At 38.4% G+C, this 20,553-nt stretch overlaps 1 protein-coding gene across 1 annotated transcript in view; it reads left to right on the plus strand.

The window, feature by feature from the left end:
• Positions 1–20,553, plus strand: part of LOC144888525 (uncharacterized) — a 416,118-nt gene that overhangs the window by 295,530 nt on the left and 100,035 nt on the right. The gene's annotated exons all lie outside the window — the stretch shown is intronic.

The raw sequence follows: 20,553 nt of genomic DNA on the forward strand, positions 1-20,553 counted from the left end.
TCGCACTTGTGTTGGTGCAGGAAACCACTTTTGCACTTGTATTAGTGTGGTAAAAACACTTTTTGCACTTGTGATAGTGTTGAAAAACCACTTTTCGCACTTGTGTTAGTGTTGAAAAACCACTTTTCGCACTTGTGTTGGTGCAGGAAACCACTTTTGCACTTGTATTAGTGTGGAAAAACCACTTTTCGCACTTGTGGTAGTGTTGAAAAACCACTTTTCGCACTTGTGTTAGTGTTGAAAAAACACTTTTCGCACTTGTGTTAGTGTTGAAAAACCACTTTTCGCACTTGTGTTGGTGCAGGAAACCACTTTTGCACTTGTATTAGTGTGGAAAAAACACTTTTCGCACTTGTGTTAGTGTTGAAAAACCACTTTTCGCACATGTGTTAGTGTTGAAAAACCACTTTTCGCACTTGTGTTGGTGCAGGAAACCACTTTTGCACTTGTATTAGTGTGGAAAAACCACTTTTCGCACTTGTGTTAGTGTTGAAAAACCACTTTTCGCACTTGTGTTAGTGTTGAAAAACCACTTTTCGCACTTGTGTTGGTGCAGGAAACCACTTTTGCACTTGTATTACTGTGGTAAAAACACTTTTTGCACTTGTGATAGTGTTGAAAAACCACTTTTTGCACTTGTGTTAGTGTTGAAAAACCACTTTTCGCACTTGTGTTGGTGCAGGAAACCACTTTTGCACTTGTATTAGTGTGGAAAAACCACTTTTCGCACTTGTGTTGGTGCAGAAAACCACTTTTCGCACTTGTGTTAGTGTTGAAAAACCGCTTTTCGCACTTGTGTTAGTGTTGAAAAACCACTTTTCGCACTTGTGTTGGTGCAGGAAACCACTTTTACACTTGTATTAGTGTGGAAAAAACACTTTTTGCACTTGTGATAGTGTTGAAAAACCACTTTTCGCACTTGTGTTAGTGTTGAAAAACCACTTTTCGCACTTGTGTTAGTGTTGAAGAACCACTTTTCGCACTTGTCTTAGTGTTGAAAAACCACTTTTCACACTTGTGTTGGTGCAGGAAACCACTTTTGCACTTGAATTAGTGTGGAAAAAACTCTTTTTGCACTTGTGATTTTTGTTGAAAAACCACTTTTCGCACTTGTGTTAGTGTTGAAAAACCACTTTTCGCAATTGTGTTGGTGCAGGAAACCACTTTTGCACTTGTATTAGTGTGGAAAAACCACTTTTCGCACATGTGTTAGTGTTGAAAAACCACTTTTCGCACTTGGGTTAGTGTTGAAAAACCACTTTTCGCAGTTGTGTTGGTGCAGGATACCACTTTTGCACTTGTATTAGTGTGGAAAAAACACTTTTTGCACTTGTGATAGTGTTGAAAAACCACTTTTCAAACTTGTGTTAGTGTTGAAAAACCACTTTTCGCACTTGTGTTGGTGCAGGAAACCACTTTTGCACTTGTATTAGTGTGGAAAAACCACTTTTCGCACGTGTGTTAGTGTTGAAAAACCACTTTTCGCACTTGTGTTAGTGTTGAAAAACCACTTTTCGCACTTGTGTTGGTGCAGGAAACCACTTTTGCACTTGTATTAGTGTGGTAAAAACACTTTTTGCACTTGTGATAGTGTTGAAAAACCACTTTTCGCACTTGTGTTAGTGTTGAAAAACCACTTTTCGCACTTGTGTTGGTGCAGGAAACCACTTTTGCACTTGTATTAGTGTGGAAAAACCACTTTTCGCACTTGTGGTAGTGTTGAAAAACCACTTTTCGCACTTGTGTTAGTGTTGAAAAAACACTTTTCGCACTTGTGTTAGTGTTGAAAAACCACTTTTCGCACTTGTGTTGGTGCAGGAAACCACTTTTGCACTTGTATTAGTGTGGAAAAAACACTTTTCGCACTTGTGTTAGTGTTGAAAAACCACTTTTCGCACATGTGTTAGTGTTGAAAAACCACTTTTCGCACTTGTGTTGGTGCAGGAAACCACTTTTGCACTTGTATTAGTGTGGAAAAACCACTTTTCGCACTTGTGTTAGTGTTGAAAAACCACTTTTCGCACTTGTGTTAGTGTTGAAAAACCACTTTTCGCACTTGTGTTGGTGCAGGAAACCACTTTTGCACTTGTATTACTGTGGTAAAAACACTTTTTGCACTTGTGATAGTGTTGAAAAACCACTTTTTGCACTTGTGTTAGTGTTGAAAAACCACTTTTCGCACTTGTGTTGGTGCAGGAAACCACTTTTGCACTTGTATTAGTGTGGAAAAACCACTTTTCGCACTTGTGTTGGTGCAGAAAACCACTTTTCGCACTTGTGTTAGTGTTGAAAAACCGCTTTTCGCACTTGTGTTAGTGTTGAAAAACCACTTTTCGCACTTGTGTTGGTGCAGGAAACCACTTTTACACTTGTATTAGTGTGGAAAAAACACTTTTTGCACTTGTGATAGTGTTGAAAAACCACTTTTCGCACTTGTGTTAGTGTTGAAAAACCACTTTTCGCACTTGTGTTAGTGTTGAAGAACCACTTTTCGCACTTGTCTTAGTGTTGAAAAACCACTTTTCACACTTGTGTTGGTGCAGGAAACCACTTTTGCACTTGAATTAGTGTGGAAAAAACTCTTTTTGCACTTGTGATTTTTGTTGAAAAACCACTTTTCGCACTTGTGTTAGTGTTGAAAAACCACTTTTCGCAATTGTGTTGGTGCAGGAAACCACTTTTGCACTTGTATTAGTGTGGAAAAACCACTTTTCGCACATGTGTTAGTGTTGAAAAACCACTTTTCGCACTTGGGTTAGTGTTGAAAAACCACTTTTCGCAGTTGTGTTGGTGCAGGATACCACTTTTGCACTTGTATTAGTGTGGAAAAAACACTTTTTGCACTTGTGATAGTGTTGAAAAACCACTTTTCAAACTTGTGTTAGTGTTGAAAAACCACTTTTCGCACTTGTGTTGGTGCAGGAAACCACTTTTGCACTTGTATTAGTGTGGAAAAACCACTTTTCGCACGTGTGTTAGTGTTGAAAAACCACTTTTCGCACTTGTGTTAGTGTTGAAAAACCACTTTTCGCACTTGTGTTGGTGCAGGAAACCACTTTTGCACTTGTATTAGTGTGGTAAAAACACTTTTTGCACTTGTGATAGTGTTGAAAAACCACTTTTCGCACTTGTGTTAGTGTTGAAAAACCACTTTTCGCACTTGTGTTGGTGCAGGAAACCACTTTTGCACTTGTATTAGTGTGGAAAAACCACTTTTCGCACTTGTGGTAGTGTTGAAAAACCACTTTTCGCACTTGTGTTAGTGTTGAAAAAACACTTTTCGCACTTGTGTTAGTGTTGAAAAACCACTTTTCGCACTTGTGTTGGTGCAGGAAACCACTTTTGCACTTGTATTAGTGTGGAAAAAACACTTTTCGCACTTGTGTTAGTGTTGAAAAACCACTTTTCGCACATGTGTTAGTGTTGAAAAACCACTTTTCGCACTTGTGTTGGTGCAGGAAACCACTTTTGCACTTGTATTAGTGTGGAAAAACCACTTTACGCACTTGTGTTAGTGTTGAAAAACCACTTTTCGCACTTGTGTTCGTGTTGAAAAACCACTTTTCGCACTTGTGTTAGTGTTGAAAAACCACTTTTCGCACTTGTGTTAGTGTTGAAAAACCACTTTTCGCACTTGTGTTAGTGTTGAAAAACCACTTTTTGCACTTGTGTTAGTGTTGAAAAACCACTTTTCACACTTGTGTTGGTGCAGGAAACCACTTTTGCACTTGTATTAGTGTGGAAAAAACTCTTTTTGCACTTGTGATAGTGTTGAAAAACCACTTTTCGCACTTGTGTTAGTGTTGAAAAACCACTTTTCGCACTTGTGTTGGTGCAGGAAACCACTTTTACACTTGTATTAGTGTGGAAAAAACACTTTTTGCACTTGTGATAGTGTTGAAAAACCACTTTTCGCACTTGTGTTAGTGTTGAAAAACCACTTTTCGCACTTGTGTTAGTGTTGAAAAACCACTTTTCGCACTTGTCTTAGTGTTGAAAAACCACTTTTCACACTTGTGTTGGTGCAGGAAACCACTTTTGCACTTGTATTAGTGTGCAAAAAACTCTTTTTGCACTTGTGATTTTTGTTGAAAAACCACTTTTCGCACTTGTGTTAGTGTTGAAAAACCACTTTTCGCAATTGTGTTGGTGCAGGAAACCACTTTTGCACTTGTATTAGTGTGGAAAAACCACTTTTCACACATGTGTTAGTGTTGAAAAACCACTTTTCGCACTTGGGTTAGTGTTGAAAAACCACTTTTCGCAGTTGTGTTGGTGCAGGATACCACTTTTGCACTTGTATTAGTGTGGAAAAAACACTTTTTGCACTTGTGATAGTGTTGAAAAACCACTTTTCAAACTTGTGTTAGTGTTGAAAAACCACTTTTCGCACTTGTGTTGGTGCAGGAAACCACTTTTGCACTTGTATTAGTGTGGAAAAACCACTTTTCGCACTTGTGTTAGTGTTGAAAAACCACTTTTCGCACTTGTGTTAGTGTTGAAAAACCACTTTTCGCACTTGTGTTGGTGCAGGAAACCACTTTTGCACTTGTATTACTGTGGTAAAAACACTTTTTGCACTTGTGATAGTGTTGAAAAACCACTTTTTGCACTTGTGTTAGTGTTGAAAAACCACTTTTCGCACTTGTGTTGGTGCAGGAAACCACTTTTGCACTTGTATTAGTGTGGAAAAACCACTTTTCGCACTCGTGTTAGTGTTGAAAAACCACTTTTCGCACTTGTGTTAGTGTTGAAAAAACACTTTTCGCACTTGTGTTAGTGTTGAAAAACCACTTTTCGCACTTGTGTTGGTGCAGGAAACCACTTTTGCACTTGTATTAGTGTGGAAAAAACACTTTTCGCACTTGTGTTAGTGTTGAAAAACCACTTTTCGCACATGTGTTAGTGTTGAAAAACCACTTTTCGCACTTGTGTTGGTGCAGGAAACCACTTTTGCACTTGTATTAGTGTGGAAAAACCACTTTATGCACTTGTGTTAGTGTTGAAAAACCACTTTTCGCACTTGTGTTAGTGTTGAAAAACCACTTTTCGCACTTGTGTTAGTGTTGAAAAACCACTTTTCGCACTTGTGTTAGTGTTGAAAAACCACTTTTCGCACTTGTGTTAGTGTTGAAAAACCACTTTTCGCACTTGTGTTAGTGTTGAAAAACCACTTTTCACACTTGTGTTGGTGCAGGAAACCACTTTTGCACTTGTATTAGTGTGGCAAAACCACTTTTCGCACTTGTGTTAGTGTTGAAAAATCACTTTTCGCACTTGGGTTAGTGTTGAAAAACCACTTTTCGCAGTTGTGTTCGTGCAGGATACCACTTTTGCACTTGTATTAGTGTGGAAAAACCACTTTTCACACTTGTGTTAGTGTTGAAAAACCACTTTTTGCACTTGTGTTAGTGTTGAAAAACCACTTTTCGCACTTGTGTTGGTGCAGGAAACCACTTTTGCACTTGTATTAGTGTGGTAAAAACACTTTTTGCACTTGTGATAGTGTTGAAAAACCACTTTTCGCACTTGTGTTAGTGTTGAAAAACCACTTTTCGCACTTATGTTGGTGCAGGAAACCACTTTTGCACTTGTATTAGTGTGGAAAAAACACTTTTCGCACTTGTGTTAGTGTTGAAAAACCACTTTTCGCACATGTGTTAGTGTTGAAAAAGCACTTTTCGCACTTGTGTTGGTGCAGGAAACCACTTTTGCACTTGTATTAGTGTGGAAAAAACACTTTTCGCACTTGTGTTAGTGTTGAAAAACCACTTTTCGCACTTGTGTTCGTGTTGAAAAACCACTTTTCGCACTTGTGTTGGTGCAGGAAACCACTTTTGCACTTGTATTAGTGTGGAAAAAACACATTTTGCACTTGTGATAGTGTTGAAAAACCACTTTTCGCACTTGTGTTAGTGTTGAAAAACCACTTTTCGCACTTGTGTTGGTGCAGGAAACCACTTTTGCACTTGTATTAGTGTGGAAAAAACACTTTTTGCACTTGTGATAGTGTTGAAAAACCACTTTTCGCACTTGTGTTAGTGTTGAAAAACCACTTTTCGCACTTGTGTTGGTGCAGGAAACCACTTTTGCACTTGTATTAGTGTGGAAAAACCACTTTTCGCACTTGTGTTAGTGTTGAAAAACCACTTTTCGCACTTGTGTTAGTGTTGAAAAAACACTTTTCGCACTTGTGTTAGTGTTGAAAAACCACTTTTCGCACTTGTGTTGGTGCAGGAAACCACTTTTGCACTTGTATTAGTGTGGAAAAAACACTTTTCGCACTTGTGTTAGTGTTGAAAAACCACTTTTCGCACATGTGTTAGTGTTGAAAAACCACTTTTCGCACTTGTGTTGGTGCAGGAAACCACTTTTGCACTTGTATTAGTGTGGAAAAACCACTTTACGCACTTGTGTTAGTGTTGAAAAACCACTTTTCGCACTTGTGTTAGTGTTGAAAAACCACTTTTCGCACTTGTGTTAGTGTTGAAAAACCACTTTTCGCACTTGTGTTAGTGTTGAAAAACCACTTTTCGCACTTGTGTTAGTGTTGAAAAACCACTTTTCGCACTTGTGTTAGTGTTGAAAAACCACTTTTCACACTTGTGTTGGTGCAGGAAACCACTTTTGCACTTGTATTAGTGTGGCAAAACCACTTTTCGCACTTGTGTTAGTGTTGAAAAATCACTTTTCGCACTTGGGTTCGTGTTGAAAAACCACTTTTCGCAGTTGTGTTCGTGCAGGATACCACTTTTGCACTTGTATTAGTGTGGAAAAACCACTTTTCGCACTTGTGTTAGTGTTGAAAAACCACTTTTCGCACTTGTGTTAGTGTTGAAAAACCACTTTTCGCACTTGTGTTGGTGCAGGAAACCACTTTTGCACTTGTATTAGTGTGGAAAAACCACTTTTCGCACTTGTGGTAGTGTTGAAAAACCACTTTTCGCACTTGTGTTAGTGTTGAAAAAACACTTTTCGCACTTGTGTTAGTGTTGAAAAAACACTTTTCGCACTTGTGTTAGTGTTGAAAAACCACTTTTCGCACTTGTGTTGGTGCAGGAAACCACTTTTGCACTTGTATTAGTGTGGAAAAAACACTTTTCGCACTTGTGTTAGTGTTGAAAAACCACTTTTCGCACATGTGTTAGTGTTGAAAAACCACTTTTCGCACTTGTGTTGGTGCAGGAAACCACTTTTGCACTTGTATTAGTGTGGAAAAACCACTTTACGCACTTGTGTTAGTGTTGAAAAACCACTTTTCGCACTTGTGTTCGTGTTGAAAAACCACTTTTCGCACTTGTGTTAGTGTTGAAAAACCACTTTTCGCACTTGTGTTAGTGTTGAAAAACCACTTTTCGCACTTGTGTTAGTGTTGAAAAACCACTTTTTGCACTTGTGTTAGTGTTGAAAAACCACTTTTCACACTTGTGTTGGTGCAGGAAACCACTTTTGCACTTGTATTAGTGTGGAAAAAACTCTTTTTGCACTTGTGATAGTGTTGAAAAACCACTTTTCGCACTTGTGTTAGTGTTGAAAAACCACTTTTCGCACTTGTGTTGGTGCAGGAAACCACTTTTACACTTGTATTAGTGTGGAAAAAACACTTTTTGCACTTGTGATAGTGTTGAAAAACCACTTTTCGCACTTGTGTTAGTGTTGAAAAACCACTTTTCGCACTTGTGTTAGTGTTGAAAAACCACTTTTCGCACTTGTCTTAGTGTTGAAAAACCACTTTTCACACTTGTGTTGGTGCAGGAAACCACTTTTGCACTTGTATTAGTGTGCAAAAAACTCTTTTTGCACTTGTGATTTTTGTTGAAAAACCACTTTTCGCACTTGTGTTAGTGTTGAAAAACCACTTTTCGCAATTGTGTTGGTGCAGGAAACCACTTTTGCACTTGTATTAGTGTGGAAAAACCACTTTTCACACATGTGTTAGTGTTGAAAAACCACTTTTCGCACTTGGGTTAGTGTTGAAAAACCACTTTTCGCAGTTGTGTTGGTGCAGGATACCACTTTTGCACTTGTATTAGTGTGGAAAAAACACTTTTTGCACTTGTGATAGTGTTGAAAAACCACTTTTCAAACTTGTGTTAGTGTTGAAAAACCACTTTTCGCACTTGTGTTGGTGCAGGAAACCACTTTTGCACTTGTATTAGTGTGGAAAAACCACTTTTCGCACTTGTGTTAGTGTTGAAAAACCACTTTTCGCACTTGTGTTAGTGTTGAAAAACCACTTTTCGCACTTGTGTTGGTGCAGGAAACCACTTTTGCACTTGTATTACTGTGGTAAAAACACTTTTTGCACTTGTGATAGTGTTGAAAAACCACTTTTTGCACTTGTGTTAGTGTTGAAAAACCACTTTTCGCACTTGTGTTGGTGCAGGAAACCACTTTTGCACTTGTATTAGTGTGGAAAAACCACTTTTCGCACTTGTGTTGGTGCAGAAAACCACTTTTCGCACTTGTGTTAGTGTTGAAAAACCGCTTTTCGCACTTGTGTTAGTGTTGAAAAACCACTTTTCGCACTTGTGTTGGTGCAGGAAACCACTTTTACACTTGTATTAGTGTGGAAAAAACACTTTTTGCACTTGTGATAGTGTTGAAAAACCACTTTTCGCACTTGTGTTAGTGTTGAAAAACCACTTTTCGCACTTGTGTTAGTGTTGAAGAACCACTTTTCGCACTTGTCTTAGTGTTGAAAAACCACTTTTCACACTTGTGTTGGTGCAGGAAACCACTTTTGCACTTGAATTAGTGTGGAAAAAACTCTTTTTGCACTTGTGATTTTTGTTGAAAAACCACTTTTCGCACTTGTGTTAGTGTTGAAAAACCACTTTTCGCAATTGTGTTGGTGCAGGAAACCACTTTTGCACTTGTATTAGTGTGGAAAAACCACTTTTCGCACATGTGTTAGTGTTGAAAAACCACTTTTCGCACTTGGGTTAGTGTTGAAAAACCACTTTTCGCAGTTGTGTTGGTGCAGGATACCACTTTTGCACTTGTATTAGTGTGGAAAAAACACTTTTTGCACTTGTGATAGTGTTGAAAAACCACTTTTCAAACTTGTGTTAGTGTTGAAAAACCACTTTTCGCACTTGTGTTGGTGCAGGAAACCACTTTTGCACTTGTATTAGTGTGGAAAAACCACTTTTCGCACGTGTGTTAGTGTTGAAAAACCACTTTTCGCACTTGTGTTAGTGTTGAAAAACCACTTTTCGCACTTGTGTTGGTGCAGGAAACCACTTTTGCACTTGTATTAGTGTGGTAAAAACACTTTTTGCACTTGTGATAGTGTTGAAAAACCACTTTTCGCACTTGTGTTAGTGTTGAAAAACCACTTTTCGCACTTGTGTTGGTGCAGGAAACCACTTTTGCACTTGTATTAGTGTGGAAAAAACACTTTTTGCACTTGTGATAGTGTTGAAAAACCACTTTTCGCACTTGTGTTAGTGTTGAAAAACCACTTTTCGCACTTGTGTTAGTGTTGAAAAACCACTTTTCGCACTTGTCTTAGTGTTGAAAAACCACTTTTCACACTTGTGTTGGTGCAGGAAACCACTTTTGCACTTGTATTAGTGTGCAAAAAACTCTTTTTGCACTTGTGATTTTTGTTGAAAAACCACTTTTCGCACTTGTGTTAGTGTTGAAAAACCACTTTTCGCAATTGTGTTGGTGCAGGAAACCACTTTTGCACTTGTATTAGTGTGGAAAAACCACTTTTCACACATGTGTTAGTGTTGAAAAACCACTTTTCGCACTTGGGTTAGTGTTGAAAAACCACTTTTCGCAGTTGTGTTGGTGCAGGATACCACTTTTGCACTTGTATTAGTGTGGAAAAAACACTTTTTGCACTTGTGATAGTGTTGAAAAACCACTTTTCAAACTTGTGTTAGTGTTGAAAAACCACTTTTCGCACTTGTGTTGGTGCAGGAAACCACTTTTGCACTTGTATTAGTGTGGAAAAACCACTTTTCGCACTTGTGTTAGTGTTGAAAAACCACTTTTCGCACTTGTGTTAGTGTTGAAAAACCACTTTTCGCACTTGTGTTGGTGCAGGAAACCACTTTTGCACTTGTATTACTGTGGTAAAAACACTTTTTGCACTTGTGATAGTGTTGAAAAACCACTTTTTGCACTTGTGTTAGTGTTGAAAAACCACTTTTCGCACTTGTGTTGGTGCAGGAAACCACTTTTGCACTTGTATTAGTGTGGAAAAACCACTTTTCGCACTCGTGTTAGTGTTGAAAAACCACTTTTCGCACTTGTGTTAGTGTTGAAAAAACACTTTTCGCACTTGTGTTAGTGTTGAAAAACCACTTTTCGCACTTGTGTTGGTGCAGGAAACCACTTTTGCACTTGTATTAGTGTGGAAAAAACACTTTTCGCACTTGTGTTAGTGTTGAAAAACCACTTTTCGCACATGTGTTAGTGTTGAAAAACCACTTTTCGCACTTGTGTTGGTGCAGGAAACCACTTTTGCACTTGTATTAGTGTGGAAAAACCACTTTATGCACTTGTGTTAGTGTTGAAAACCCACTTTTCGCACTTGTGTTAGTGTTGAAAAACCACTTTTCGCACTTGTGTTAGTGTTGAAAAACCACTTTTCGCACTTGTGTTAGTGTTGAAAAACCACTTTTCGCACTTGTGTTAGTGTTGAAAAACCACTTTTCGCACTTGTGTTAGTGTTGAAAAACCACTTTTCACACTTGTGTTGGTGCAGGAAACCACTTTTGCACTTGTATTAGTGTGGCAAAACCACTTTTCGCACTTGTGTTAGTGTTGAAAAATCACTTTTCGCACTTGGGTTAGTGTTGAAAAACCACTTTTCGCAGTTGTGTTCGTGCAGGATACCACTTTTGCACTTGTATTAGTGTGGAAAAACCACTTTTCACACTTGTGTTAGTGTTGAAAAACCACTTTTTGCACTTGTGTTAGTGTTGAAAAACCACTTTTCGCACTTGTGTTGGTGCAGGAAACCACTTTTGCACTTGTATTAGTGTGGTAAAAACACTTTTTGCACTTGTGATAGTGTTGAAAAACCACTTTTCGCACTTGTGTTAGTGTTGAAAAACCACTTTTCGCACTTATGTTGGTGCAGGAAACCACTTTTGCACTTGTATTAGTGTGGAAAAAACACTTTTCGCACTTGTGTTAGTGTTGAAAAACCACTTTTCGCACATGTGTTAGTGTTGAAAAAGCACTTTTCGCACTTGTGTTGGTGCAGGAAACCACTTTTGCACTTGTATTAGTGTGGAAAAAACACTTTTCGCACTTGTGTTAGTGTTGAAAAACCACTTTTCGCACTTGTGTTCGTGTTGAAAAACCACTTTTCGCACTTGTGTTGGTGCAGGAAACCACTTTTGCACTTGTATTAGTGTGGAAAAAACACATTTTGCACTTGTGATAGTGTTGAAAAACCACTTTTCGCACTTGTGTTAGTGTTGAAAAACCACTTTTCGCACTTGTGTTGGTGCAGGAAACCACTTTTGCACTTGTATTAGTGTGGAAAAAACACTTTTTGCACTTGTGATAGTGTTGAAAAACCACTTTTCGCACTTGTGTTAGTGTTGAAAAACCACTTTTCGCACTTGTGTTGGTGCAGGAAACCACTTTTGCACTTGTATTAGTGTGGAAAAACCACTTTTCGCACTTGTGTTAGTGTTGAAAAACCACTTTTCGCACTTGTGTTAGTGTTGAAAAAACACTTTTCGCACTTGTGTTAGTGTTGAAAAACCACTTTTCGCACTTGTGTTGGTGCAGGAAACCACTTTTGCACTTGTATTAGTGTGGAAAAAACACTTTTCGCACTTGTGTTAGTGTTGAAAAACCACTTTTCGCACATGTGTTAGTGTTGAAAAACCACTTTTCGCACTTGTGTTGGTGCAGGAAACCACTTTTGCACTTGTATTAGTGTGGAAAAACCACTTTACGCACTTGTGTTAGTGTTGAAAAACCACTTTTCGCACTTGTGTTAGTGTTGAAAAACCACTTTTCGCACTTGTGTTAGTGTTGAAAAACCACTTTTCGCACTTGTGTTAGTGTTGAAAAAACACTTTTCGCACTTGTGTTAGTGTTGAAAAACCACTTTTCGCACATGTGTTAGTGTTGAAAAACCACTTTTCGCACTTGTGTTGGTGCAGGAAACCACTTTTGCACTTGTATTAGTGTGGAAAAACCACTTTATGCACTTGTGTTAGTGTTGAAAAACCACTTTTCGCACTTGTGTTAGTGTTGAAAAACCACTTTTCGCACTTGTGTTAGTGTTGAAAAACCACTTTTCGCACTTGTGTTAGTGTTGAAAAACCACTTTTCGCACTTGTGTTAGTGTTGAAAAACCACTTTTCGCACTTGTGTTAGTGTTGAAAAACCACTTTTCACACTTGTGTTGGTGCAGGAAACCACTTTTGCACTTGTATTAGTGTGGCAAAACCACTTTTCGCACTTGTGTTAGTGTTGAAAAATCACTTTTCGCACTTGGGTTAGTGTTGAAAAACCACTTTTCGCAGTTGTGTTCGTGCAGGATACCACTTTTGCACTTGTATTAGTGTGGAAAAACCACTTTTCACACTTGTGTTAGTGTTGAAAAACCACTTTTTGCACTTGTGTTAGTGTTGAAAAACCACTTTTCGCACTTGTGTTGGTGCAGGAAACCACTTTTGCACTTGTATTAGTGTGGTAAAAACACTTTTTGCACTTGTGATAGTGTTGAAAAACCACTTTTCGCACTTGTGTTAGTGTTGAAAAACCACTTTTCGCACTTATGTTGGTGCAGGAAACCACTTTTGCACTTGTATTAGTGTGGAAAAAACACTTTTCGCACTTGTGTTAGTGTTGAAAAACCACTTTTCGCACATGTGTTAGTGTTGAAAAAGCACTTTTCGCACTTGTGTTGGTGCAGGAAACCACTTTTGCACTTGTATTAGTGTGGAAAAAACACTTTTCGCACTTGTGTTAGTGTTGAAAAACCACTTTTCGCACTTGTGTTCGTGTTGAAAAACCACTTTTCGCACTTGTGTTGGTGCAGGAAACCACTTTTGCACTTGTATTAGTGTGGAAAAAACACATTTTGCACTTGTGATAGTGTTGAAAAACCACTTTTCGCACTTGTGTTAGTGTTGAAAAACCACTTTTCGCACTTGTGTTGGTGCAGGAAACCACTTTTGCACTTGTATTAGTGTGGAAAAAACACTTTTTGCACTTGTGATAGTGTTGAAAAACCACTTTTCGCACTTGTGTTAGTGTTGAAAAACCACTTTTCGCACTTGTGTTGGTGCAGGAAACCACTTTTGCACTTGTATTAGTGTGGAAAAACCACTTTTCGCACTTGTGTTAGTGTTGAAAAACCACTTTTCGCACTTGTGTTAGTGTTGAAAAAACACTTTTCGCACTTGTGTTAGTGTTGAAAAACCACTTTTCGCACTTGTGTTGGTGCAGGAAACCACTTTTGCACTTGTATTAGTGTGGAAAAAACACTTTTCGCACTTGTGTTAGTGTTGAAAAACCACTTTTCGCACATGTGTTAGTGTTGAAAAACCACTTTTCGCACTTGTGTTGGTGCAGGAAACCACTTTTGCACTTGTATTAGTGTGGAAAAACCACTTTACGCACTTGTGTTAGTGTTGAAAAACCACTTTTCGCACTTGTGTTAGTGTTGAAAAACCACTTTTCGCACTTGTGTTAGTGTTGAAAAACCACTTTTCGCACTTGTGTTAGTGTTGAAAAACCACTTTTCGCACTTGTGTTAGTGTTGAAAAACCACTTTTCGCACTTGTGTTAGTGTTGAAAAACCACTTTTCACACTTGTGTTGGTGCAGGAAACCACTTTTGCACTTGTATTAGTGTGGCAAAACCACTTTTCGCACTTGTGTTAGTGTTGAAAAATCACTTTTCGCACTTGGGTTAGTGTTGAAAAACCACTTTTCGCAGTTGTGTTCGTGCAGGATACCACTTTTGCACTTGTATTAGTGTGGAAAAACCACTTTTCACACTTGTGTTAGTGTTGAAAAACCACTTTTTGCACTTGTGTTAGTGTTGAAAAACCACTTTTCGCACTTGTGTTGGTGCAGGAAACCACTTTTGCACTTGTATTAGTGTGGTAAAAACACTTTTTGCACTTGTGATAGTGTTGAAAAACCACTTTTCGCACTTGTGTTAGTGTTGAAAAACCACTTTTCGCACTTATGTTGGTGCAGGAAACCACTTTTGCACTTGTATTAGTGTGGAAAAAACACTTTTCGCACTTGTGTTAGTGTTGAAAAACCACTTTTCGCACATGTGTTAGTGTTGAAAAAGCACTTTTCGCACTTGTGTTGGTGCAGGAAACCACTTTTGCACTTGTATTAGTGTGGAAAAAACACTTTTCGCACTTGTGTTAGTGTTGAAAAACCACTTTTCGCACTTGTGTTCGTGTTGAAAAACCACTTTTCGCACTTGTGTTGGTGCAGGAAACCACTTTTGCACTTGTATTAGTGTGGAAAAAACACATTTTGCACTTGTGATAGTGTTGAAAAACCACTTTTCGCACTTGTGTTAGTGTTGAAAAACCACTTTTCGCACTTGTGTTGGTGCAGGAAACCACTTTTGCACTTGTATTAGTGTGGAAAAAACACTTTTTGCACTTGTGATAGTGTTGAAAAACCACTTTTCGCACTTGTGTTAGTGTTGAAAAACCACTTTTCGCACTTGTGTTGGTGCAGGAAACCACTTTTGCACTTGTATTAGTGTGGAAAAACCACTTTTCGCACTTGTGTTAGTGTTGAAAAACCACTTTTCGCACTTGTGTTAGTGTTGAAAAAACACTTTTCGCACTTGTGTTAGTGTTGAAAAACCACTTTTCGCACTTGTGTTGGTGCAGGAAACCACTTTTGCACTTGTATTAGTGTGGAAAAAACACTTTTCGCACTTGTGTTAGTGTTGAAAAACCACTTTTCGCACATGTGTTAGTGTTGAAAAACCACTTTTCGCACTTGTGTTGGTGCAGGAAACCACTTTTGCACTTGTATTAGTGTGGAAAAACCACTTTACGCACTTGTGTTAGTGTTGAAAAACCACTTTTCGCACTTGTGTTAGTGTTGAAAAACCACTTTTCGCACTTGTGTTAGTGTTGAAAAACCACTTTTCGCACTTGTGTTAGTGTTGAAAAACCACTTTTCGCACTTGTGTTAGTGTTGAAAAACCACTTTTCGCACTTGTGTTAGTGTTGAAAAACCACTTTTCACACTTGTGTTGGTGCAGGAAACCACTTTTGCACTTGTATTAGTGTGGCAAAACCACTTTTCGCACTTGTGTTAGTGTTGAAAAATCACTTTTCGCACTTGGGTTCGTGTTGAAAAACCACTTTTCGCAGTTGTGTTCGTGCAGGATACCACTTTTGCACTTGTATTAGTGTGGAAAAACCACTTTTCGCACTTGTGTTAGTGTTGAAAAACCACTTTTCGCACTTGTGTTAGTGTTGAAAAACCACTTTTCGCACTTGTGTTGGTGCAGGAAACCACTTTTGCACTTGTATTAGTGTGGAAAAACCACTTTTCGCACTTGTGGTAGTGTTGAAAAACCACTTTTCGCACTTGTGTTAGTGTTGAAAAAACACTTTTCGCACTTGTGTTAGTGTTGAAAAAACACTTTTCGCACTTGTGTTAGTGTTGAAAAACCACTTTTCGCACTTGTGTTGGTGCAGGAAACCACTTTTGCACTTGTATTAGTGTGGAAAAAACACTTTTCGCACTTGTGTTAGTGTTGAAAAACCACTTTTCGCACATGTGTTAGTGTTGAAAAACCACTTTTCGCACTTGTGTTGGTGCAGGAAACCACTTTTGCACTTGTATTAGTGTGGAAAAACCACTTTACGCACTTGTGTTAGTGTTGAAAAACCACTTTTCGCACTTGTGTTCGTGTTGAAAAACCACTTTTCGCACTTGTGTTAGTGTTGAAAAACCACTTTTCGCACTTGTGTTAGTGTTGAAAAACCACTTTTCGCACTTGTGTTAGTGTTGAAAAACCACTTTTTGCACTTGTGTTAGTGTTGAAAAACCACTTTTCACACTTGTGTTGGTGCAGGAAACCACTTTTGCACTTGTATTAGTGTGGAAAAAACTCTTTTTGCACTTGTGATAGTGTTGAAAAACCACTTTTCGCACTTGTGTTAGTGTTGAAAAACCACTTTTCGCACTTGTGTTGGTGCAGGAAACCACTTTTACACTTGTATTAGTGTGGAAAAAACACTTTTTGCACTTGTGATAGTGTTGAAAAACCACTTTTCGCACTTGTGTTAGTGTTGAAAAACCACTTTTCGCACTTGTGTTAGTGTTGAAAAACCACTTTTCGCACTTGTCTTAGTGTTGAAAAACCACTTTTCACACTTGTGTTGGTGCAGGAAACCACTTTTGCACTTGTATTAGTGTGCAAAAAACTCTTTTTGCACTTGTGATTTTTGTTGAAAAACCACTTTTCGCACTTGTGTTAGTGTTGAAAAACCACTTTTCGCAATTGTGTTGGTGCAGGAAACCACTTTTGCACTTGTATTAGTGTGGAAAAACCACTTTTCACACATGTGTTAGTGTTGAAAAACCACTTTTCGCACTTGGGTTAGTGTTGAAAAACCACTTTTCGCAGTTGTGTTGGTGCAGGATACCACTTTTGCACTTGTATTAGTGTGGAAAAAACACTTTTTGCACTTGTGATAGTGTTGAAAAACCACTTTTCAAACTTGTGTTAGTGTTGAAAAACCACTTTTCGCACTTGTGTTGGTGCAGGAAACCACTTTTGCACTTGTATTAGTGTGGAAAAACCACTTTTCGCACTTGTGTTAGTGTTGAAAAACCACTTTTCGCACTTGTGTTAGTGTTGAAAAACCACTTTTCGCACTTGTGTTGGTGCAGGAAACCACTTTTGCACTTGTATTACTGTGGTAAAAACACTTTTTGCACTTGTGATAGTGTTGAAAAACCACTTTTTGCACTTGTGTTAGTGTTGAAAAACCACTTTTCGCACTTGTGTTGGTGCAGGAAACCACTTTTGCACTTGTATTAGTGTGGAAAAACCACTTTTCGCACTTGTGTTGGTGCAGAAAACCACTTTTCGCACTTGTGTTAGTGTTGAAAAACCGCTTTTCGCACTTGTGTTAGTGTTGAAAAACCACTTTTCGCACTTGTGTTGGTGCAGGAAACCACTTTTACACTTGTATTAGTGTGGAAAAAACACTTTTTGCACTTGTGATAGTGTTGAAAAACCACTTTTCGCACTTGTGTTAGTGTTGAAAAACCACTTTTCGCACTTGTGTTAGTGTTGAAGAACCACTTTTCGCACTTGTCTTAGTGTTGAAAAACCACTTTTCACACTTGTGTTGGTGCAGGAAACCACTTTTGCACTTGAATTAGTGTGGAAAAAACTCTTTTTGCACTTGTGATTTTTGTTGAAAAACCACTTTTCGCACTTGTGTTAGTGTTGAAAAACCACTTTTCGCAATTGTGTTGGTGCAGAAACCACTTTTCGCACATGTGTTAGTGTTGAAAAACCACTTTTCGCACTTGGGTTAGTGTTGAAAAACCACTTTTCGCAGTTGTGTTGGTGCAGGATACCACTTTTGCACTTGTATTAGTGTGGAAAAAACACTTTTTGCACTTGTGATAGTGTTGAAAAACCACTTTTCAAACTTGTGTTAGTGTTGAAAAACCACTTTTCGCACTTGTGTTGGTGCAGGAAACCACTTTTGCACTTGTATTAGTGTGGAAAAACCACTTTTCGCACGTGTGTTAGTGTTGAAAAACCACTTTTCGCACTTGTGTTAGTGTTGAAAAACCACTTTTCGCACTTGTGTTGGTGCAGGAAACCACTTTTGCACTTGTATTAGTGTGGTAAAAACACTTTTTGCACTTGTGATAGTGTTGAAAAACCACTTTTCGCACTTGTGTTAGTGTTGAAAAACCACTTTTCGCACTTGTGTTGGTGCAGGAAACCACTTTTGCACTTGTATTAGTGTGGAAAAACCACTTTTCGCACTTGTGGTAGTGTTGAAAAACCACTTTTCGCACTTGTGTTAGTGTTGAAAAAACACTTTTCGCACTTGTGTTAGTGTTGAAAAACCACTTTTCGCACTTGTGTTGGTGCAGGAAACCACTTTTGCACTTGTATTAGTGTGGAAAAAACACTTTTCGCACTTGTGTTAGTGTTGAAAAACCACTTTTCGCACATGTGTTAGTGTTGAAAAACCACTTTTCGCACTTGTGTTGGTGCAGGAAACCACTTTTGCACTTGTATTAGTGTGGAAAAACCACTTTACGCACTTGTGTTAGTGTTGAAAAACCACTTTTCGCACTTGTGTTCGTGTTGAAAAACCACTTTTCGCACTTGTGTTAGTGTTGAAAAACCACTTTTCGCACTTGTGTTAGTGTTGAAAAACCACTTTTCGCACTTGTGTTAGTGTTGAAAAACCACTTTTTGCACTTGTGTTAGTGTTGAAAAACCACTTTTCACACTTGTGTTGGTGCAGGAAACCACTTTTGCACTTGTATTAGTGTGGAAAAAACTCTTTTTGCACTTGTGATAGTGTTGAAAAACCACTTTTCGCACTTGTGTTAGTGTTGAAAAACCACTTTTCGCACTTGTGTTGGTGCAGGAAACCACTTTTACACTTGTATTAGTGTGGAAAAAACACTTTTTGCACTTGTGATAGTGTTGAAAAACCACTTTTCGCACTTGTGTTAGTGTTGAAAAACCACTTTTCGCACTTGTGTTAGTGTTGAAAAACCACTTTTCGCACTTGTCTTAGTGTTGAAAAACCACTTTTCACACTTGTGTTGGTGCAGGAAACCACTTTTGCACTTGTATTAGTGTGCAAAAAACTCTTTTTGCACTTGTGATTTTTGTTGAAAAACCACTTTTCGCACTTGTGTTAGTGTTGAAAAACCACTTTTCGCAATTGTGTTGGTGCAGGAAACCACTTTTGCACTTGTATTAGTGTGGAAAAACCACTTTTCACACATGTGTTAGTGTTGAAAAACCACTTTTCGCACTTGGGTTAGTGTTGAAAAACCACTTTTCGCAGTTGTGTTGGTGCAGGATACCACTTTTGCACTTGTATTAGTGTGGAAAAAACACTTTTTGCACTTGTGATAGTGTTGAAAAACCACTTTTCAAACTTGTGTTAGTGTTGAAAAACCACTTTTCGCACTTGTGTTGGTGCAGGAAACCACTTTTGCACTTGTATTAGTGTGGAAAAACCACTTTTCGCACTTGTGTTAGTGTTGAAAAACCACTTTTCGCACTTGTGTTAGTGTTGAAAAACCACTTTTCGCACTTGTGTTGGTGCAGGAAACCACTTTTGCACTTGTATTACTGTGGTAAAAACACTTTTTGCACTTGTGATAGTGTTGAAAAACCACTTTTTGCACTTGTGTTAGTGTTGAAAAACCACTTTTCGCACTTGTGTTGGTGCAGGAAACCACTTTTGCACTTGTATTAGTGTGGAAAAACCACTTTTCGCACTCGTGTTAGTGTTGAAAAACCACTTTTCGCACTTGTGTTAGTGTTGAAAAAACACTTTTCGCACTTGTGTTAGTGTTGAAAAACCACTTTTCGCACTTGTGTTGGTGCAGGAAACCACTTTTGCACTTGTATTAGTGTGGAAAAAACACTTTTCGCACTTGTGTTAGTGTTGAAAAACCACTTTTCGCACATGTGTTAGTGTTGAAAAACCACTTTTCGCACTTGTGTTGGTGCAGGAAACCACTTTTGCACTTGTATTAGTGTGGAAAAACCACTTTATGCACTTGTGTTAGTGTTGAAAAACCACTTTTCGCACTTGTGTTAGTGTTGAAAAACCACTTTTCGCACTTGTGTTAGTGTTGAAAAACCACTTTTCGCACTTGTGTTAGTGTTGAAAAACCACTTTTCGCACTTGTGTTAGTGTTGAAAAACCACTTTTCGCACTTGTGTTAGTGTTGAAAAACCACTTTTCACACTTGTGTTGGTGCAGGAAACCACTTTTGCACTTGTATTAGTGTGGCAAAACCACTTTTCGCACTTGTGTTAGTGTTGAAAAATCACTTTTCGCACTTGGGTTAGTGTTGAAAAACCACTTTTCGCAGTTGTGTTCGTGCAGGATACCACTTTTGCACTTGTATTAGTGTGGAAAAACCACTTTTCACACTTGTGTTAGTGTTGAAAAACCACTTTTTGCACTTGTGTTAGTGTTGAAAAACCACTTTTCGCACTTGTGTTGGTGCAGGAAACCACTTTTGCACTTGTATTAGTGTGGTAAAAACACTTTTTGCACTTGTGATAGTGTTGAAAAACCACTTTTCGCACTTGTGTTAGTGTTGAAAAACCACTTTTCGCACTTATGTTGGTGCAGGAAACCACTTTTGCACTTGTATTAGTGTGGAAAAAACACTTTTCGCACTTGTGTTAGTGTTGAAAAACCACTTTTCGCACATGTGTTAGTGTTGAAAAAGCACTTTTCGCACTTGTGTTGGTGCAGGAAACCACTTTTGCACTTGTATTAGTGTGGAAAAAACACTTTTCGCACTTGTGTTAGTGTTGAAAAACCACTTT

This window comes from Myxine glutinosa, chromosome 12, assembly GCF_964187855.1.
Source record: "Myxine glutinosa chromosome 12, kmMyxGlut1.1, whole genome shotgun sequence".
Taxonomy (NCBI): domain Eukaryota; kingdom Metazoa; phylum Chordata; class Myxini; order Myxiniformes; family Myxinidae; genus Myxine; species Myxine glutinosa.